Genomic DNA, 6,787 nt, shown 5'->3' with positions numbered 1-6,787 from the left:
TGCGCTATGAAAGTAATTTCATTTACCACACCCTCTGAATTATTGACAAGTATATATATTTTGCAACAAAAGAAGAAATGGGCTCATGCTAGGTTGGTATGAACTTGGCTAAACCTTAATAAGAAGACAGCCAGAGGTAGTGAAGATTATACCAAACAGACTATAAAACCATCAGCAGGGGAACAGCTTCTGCTTTGGTACGTTCATGCTCAATCGAATTTGCAGCCACGAACCATTCCGACCTAAAGTGATGCTATGGCAATTACCAGTCGAACACGCACCTCTAAGATTTATTGCTCATGTCAATCCAATTATAACCTAAATGTCATGTAGTCTTTATTTCACTTGTGATAATGGCTTTCCTAGTCATGAATGATTATAGCTGTTAAACTCTACCTGGCTTTGTTGATTGATTCTGAAAATTCAAGACATGGATTAGGGCTGGTTTTTTTTATAAGTGACTGTTACGGACAAATCATTTCAATGTGGTCGGAATTTTAGTGACCTGTTCGAACTAATGGGATCAATAAAAAAAATAAAAGCAATATTATTTTAATAAAAAAATTGACTCCAGTGGTGACCCGGTTACCCATATATTGGATATTCTCTGGATTTTGTTTAACAATTAAGATCATTATAATTGTCGAGATTCGCCTCCTAAAAAATGTCATCCCTCCGAGATGTCATAGAGATCCAATTTTTGATGAAAAACCAACTGTATCTCAACACCCAGATGTGAAGTATCAAATTATCGCAAGGAGAATCATAATACTATTTTTGTAAAAACATTAATGCCATAAAAATATGCATGTGGTAGGGCCCGAGGGTGGCTTTGGTCTTCTTCTTTGTTTTGGAGGCGCCCACCATTCTCACCCATTACCTCGACCATAGCGCCACTGTTATTTGCTAGCTTATTAATTAGGGAAATGGACTAGATCCGTGCATGGCCAAATGTAGCACCAAAGATCTTGATTGCCTTTTCAGCACGAACTTTGTAAGAGATTGCTGCAGTAGCTCTGTTCTTACGTTTAATAAACCTGACCTTGTCACCAACTTGTAGCTTCTTGCTCTTAACGAATGCAACCCAACCTCTTGTGAGGACTGGCTTCGGGTACTGTCCTGTCTTGCGGATGGAGCATTGAAAGGTCCAAGCTTTGCCTTTCTCGTCAGTAGCTTCAAACGTGACGGCATGGCTGCCTTTGAAAGGTGGAAGAGACCTGAGAAACCTGATAGGAACTGACAGCCTCTTCTTAGTATCAGTCTCTTTGAGGATCTTCTCGAACTCTGCCATTTTCTAGGACAAGCAAAAGCAAAGCAAATGAAATGGGTTTCTTCTTTGCTTGTGGGAGCTTTCCTTTTACTTATTTATAGGGTTCGAATAATATATCCCTAAAAGGAATATTGGCTTTTCTTTCATTGTCTTGTCCTTTTGTTACCTAGCTACGATCATAAAGCTAACATGATTTCTCGTATGAGCTAGCGAGTCGTGCGACCCCTCCACTCACCCCCCCTCCCGGCCGATGGGCCATGGAAAGTATAAAAAAACAAAGCTCATCGCGCGATTGCATCCTTGTTCCTTGAAGTCAATAACGTGGAGTAATAAAGAGATGGCAAATTATGATATAAAATTAATTTTCTCACTCAGACTCTAAATTGTAACTATGATGTGATCATTTCTTAATATCATTAACATTAATCTAATCTAAAAATAAACTACAAGTTTGTTTAAATATTAACTAAACTGATCTAAGTTCGGAAAACAAAAAACATAATCTAAAATAACCTGGAAAATAAAGAGAAAAATCCACAAATTATATATATATATATATATATATATATATATATATATATATATATGAAATAGAATCTTGAAGTTTAAATGGTTATTCTTAAAATTTAAGCAGAAAAATGCATATAATGCTATATATTAAATTAATATAATTCATGGTTGAAGTTAATTTAATGAAAGTATATGCACACCTTGACCCTTGTGTAAAACAAATGAGCAACACAAAAATTATATTTATATAAAGATCATGCATGCTCGTGCAACTATGCTAGCTACAAGCAAGAGGAGAGTGAGAAATGTGCTTTTCTGATATTAAACCATGAATTATTCTTCTTAATTTATCTCAGTTTATACTTTTAATCTTTTAAAAATAATATTGAATTTTGATTAAAACATAAAATCCATCAAATATATACTCTCCAATTAATAATAATAAAAAACATCACATTCAATTAAACAAAAAAAAGCTAAGCTATCGATCGGGTTAATCCTTATATACGTAATATGCTTCCCATTTTCATTCTTTGATAAATGTGAGATTTATTTCACACAAACACACTCAAACTCACACACATTAACAATAAATTAAAAGAAGATGGCTTTTTAAACACACATCACTATTTATTTGAATAGAATAGTAATTTTCTTTTCTTTTTCCTTTTATATTCTTTTTTTATTTTTTTCTATCAATTTGTTTTTTTAATTTTATCCTTTAATATTAGATTTTTCTCTTAACGAGTTACCACACTCTCATAACATGAATCGTGGGTTCACCCAATTGATTAAGGTTTTTTTTAATTAATTTTTTTTTTAATATTAAGTTAATTGAGATTAAGATTTTATAATTTGTTTTGTTTACTTTCTATTATGTTATTTTAGCCTCATGACCCGAGAATAGTGCTTATTGGGTTAACTAAAATTGACTTAAGTTATTTTTTATATCATTTTAAAGTGATTTTTTTCTTCCAATTTCATCTTTTAACATTAGATTGGTTGAGAATTGAGCTTCATAATCTGTTTTGATTTACTTCCTATGAAGATATATCTTAATCTCATGATCAAGATTGTGGGTTTTGACATTTTAATCCTAGTTAAATTGATTCATTTTTTTATTTTTTTCTACGGGTTATCTTGATCTTATGACTTAGGTCACTGGTCCTTTAACAACAGATTTGTTTTTTATTGGGTTATCATCATCTCATGACCTGAGTCGTTATTTTAGCGGATTGACTCAATTGACTCATTTTCTTTTCTTTTCTTATTGGATTTTTTACCAAATTTGTCATTTAATATTGTGTTTAATTGGAAATTAGGCTTCTTGATTTGTTTTGGTTTACTTTTTATTAGGTTATTCCGGTTTCATAACCCGAAGATAGTGCTTAACGGGTTAACTTGGGTTGACTTGACTCATTTTTTATCAATTTTTTAATTAATTGTTTTATAAATTTATCGTTGAACATTAGATCCAACATAGACAATTGTTAATATTGCTTCATAATTTATTTTGATTTACTATGTATTAGGTTATTTTAATCTTATGATCAAAGTCATGAATTTTGAAGGTTAATCAGGGTTAAATCAGGTTAATTTTAAAAATTTTCATTCTATAAGGTTATCTTAATCTGATACGGTGGTCATGGGTTTAACGGATTGACTTAAGTTGTTTCTTATATATGTTCTTTTTTAAACTGATTTTTTTTAATCTCATCCTTTAATATTTGGCCGATTGGGGATTGAAATTTATAATTTGTTTTTATTTGCTTTATATGAGGTTATCTCGGTCTTATGACTCGGGTAAAGGGTTTGACAGGTTAATTAGGGTCCCTTTTTTAAGTCCTTTTTAAATTGATTTTTTTAAAAATTATTTCATCATCTAGCATTGAGTTAATTGATAATTATGTTTTATAATTTATTTTAATTTGCTTTCTATAAAGTTATTATAGTCTCATAACTCGGGTCACGAATCTGACATGTTAATCTAGGTTGATCCAAATCAATCTAATATATTATTGTCTTAATATTAAAAAAAATATCATGTTGAAAAAAATTTAATTAAACTATATTTCTACGAGTTGTATGAGTTGCTTTTAAACATATGCAAAGTCAATCAAGTTATATCATGTTAACCCAATTTAAATTATTTTTTTATTAAAATAAACATTAATAATATTTTAAAAAAATTAAATTTTAAAAAAATTAATTCAATACACAACACAACATGACACAGGTGAATGATCTAGTTCATATCTTAACATGTTTGAACTCTAATTTCCTTTCACACTTCTAAAGGCTTCGATTTTCTTTTGGATATTCAAACACGGAATATCTCTTGGGAAAATATCGCACGATACAGCTGAAAAACAAAAACCACATCGCGCGACCTCCGAACCACATCGTTCGATTCCCACATCGCGCGACCTCCGAACCACATCGTTCGATTCCCACATCGCGCGACCTCCAAAGTCCAAACCACATCGTGCGATCTCCAACATGTTAAGGCAACGGCTTGGACTCTGAACCAAAAATCAATTACTCAATTTATTGTAATTAATTTTTTCCCGGTAGTGTCTTTTAAGCAGTTAAGTGTGTATCTGATTTTACCGTAGTTTTTGCTTTTAATTTTTTTTAAAAAATATTAATTGTAGTTTTTTAAAAAATATATGTTTAATTAAAATTATTGTTCATTAAATTTTTACCTATAAAATAAATAAAAAATATATTATTTTAATTTGTATAAAATTAAAATTTAAAATGCGCATAAAGTATTTAATTAACTAAATAATTTTTTTTTATCTATATGATAGACAAAAATACATAAATTATCATAATACTTTTTCTAAATTTTGGTCTCCTTGACATCCTTCATATTTTCTCCATTTTCGGAGACATGAAAAGAATGACCTTGGATTCTTTGCGCCGTCCAACTATCATTGTATAAATAATTAGTGACTAAATACAACCATTTAGCTTTCAAACGCATATTATCTATAACTAGTACATAGTTTAATGACAAAAACTTAGATTAATTGGCATTTCTCTTACTAATTAGATGCTGACCGGGTCAAGCCAATTTTTTTCTTTTTATAGAAAAGCAAGTGATGTGTTGTCGTTTATGTAACTAGTGTGTGTGTGTGTGTGTGTGTGTGTGTAATACTTTAAAATATAATATTTATCTCATCACTCACGCACATTCGTGTCTTGACATGTTGAACTCTAATTCTCCTTTGACAGTTCTAGAAGCTTTGATTTTCTTCTGTCAACAAACATGGAATATCTCTTGGAAAAACATCGCACGACACAGCTGAAAAAGAACCCCACATCGCGCGATTCCCATGTATCTTAGTGAAGCCGCTGCATCCGAGTCAACTCACACTTGTTGGCCAACAAGTCCCACTCACTCTAGTTTCATATCCCAGGTATCTTAAATTAAAAAAATATATATTATCAAAAAAATATATATAATGAGAAGAGAGGCCTGGAGTCACATCACAACCCCTATTACACAAAATGGGTTGATTTTACAAAGTTACATGACGGAGAATATATATGAGATAAGGGTTTCTTAAGTTCTAAATTATATCCCTAAACTCTCTCTATTTATAAACTTTGATTGTATAAATTTTGAATGTCGATAATATGAAATCTATTAATTTATTCTGAAAAAAATAAAGAAAACCGGCCAAGTTAATAAAACATAAATCAAATAAAATTTTGAAATTTAGTTAAAATTAAAGTAAATAAATAAATCCAAAACAATATATTTTAAATCTAATTTAGATATAAAAATGGACCCCATTTGATTATAGTAAATTGTTCCATTATAGAATTGGAAATGTAGAATTTATTGGCAAAGTTTTAGTTTGATGAGTAAAACAACATGAAAGACAATACACATCGTGCGAAATCGCACGATAAGGCCCTGTACGAGACATGTCATCATGCATCTTAGCTTTTTGGTGTTTTATCTTTTTGTGTTTATAACTGTGTTAAGACATATCTTATAACAGGCAGCAATTTCTTCGGGCATCTATCATGTGATTTATTCAAGTCATGCATGACAATTCAATTTCCTCAATTATTGGACAGTCCCCTTGACTACTTGCGTCAACTCAAATTCTCAAAAAAAAAATACTTTACGGAAATTATAATTTCAGCTCAGAGCTTTGTTCGATAAAAATTTATTTTTTCTTTGTAATAAAATTACTAAAAATAATTTAAAAGGTGTTTTTCAAACGCACCCTTAAACCCAAAAACCCTTAACAAAAAAAAAAGGCAAACCAAACAGGGTATTAGACCATTTGACCTAATTTTGTTTTGACCTAACCCGATCAGGCTGATCTGAGATTTTTGGTTCAACCATAAACCGAACAAAAAAATCATTGTTTGACTTGAAAACAACCCAAAAATTAAACTAAATAAAAAACATAATAAACTCTATTAGCAATATGGAACCCAAAACATACCAAATTTGGTATAAAAAAGGCTTATAAATGTTGAAAATCATGCAAGAATCAATAATTTAGCATCTATTTACTTCGATTATCTCTTAAACATCACGATTTTGTCAAAATAAGTTTCGGTTCTAAATCAAAACTCTAGGATTAAAAACCATTAAAATCATGTTATTGATGCAAATAAATACTAGATTATTGGTTAATCATACATAAGGAAAGGTTTTGTATAAAGAAATGGACCAAGATTGGTACAAATCAAAGGGTTAATGCAATTTTCTTTCTAAAAACACGAAAAACATTGCCTATAAACCTAGAGAAAAGACCCAGTCATGCCCAGCCACCACTAAGCCCAGAAATGAGCATTTTTTTTCTTTTAAAACATGTTTTTATTTTATCCTAACAAGTCACAATACCATATACAAACATGTTTAAATAAAAAAATAAACTAACAAAAAACATCAAAATTAAGCATGAGGTACCAAATCCAAAAACTACCACCCTAAAACATCATTCATGTTTATGTAACATGGATTCAAAATTGCTT

This window comes from Populus trichocarpa, chromosome 15 (assembly GCF_000002775.5).
Source record: "Populus trichocarpa isolate Nisqually-1 chromosome 15, P.trichocarpa_v4.1, whole genome shotgun sequence".
Classification (NCBI taxonomy): domain Eukaryota; kingdom Viridiplantae; phylum Streptophyta; class Magnoliopsida; order Malpighiales; family Salicaceae; genus Populus; species Populus trichocarpa.
Note: the sequence above shows the minus strand (reverse complement) of the source record.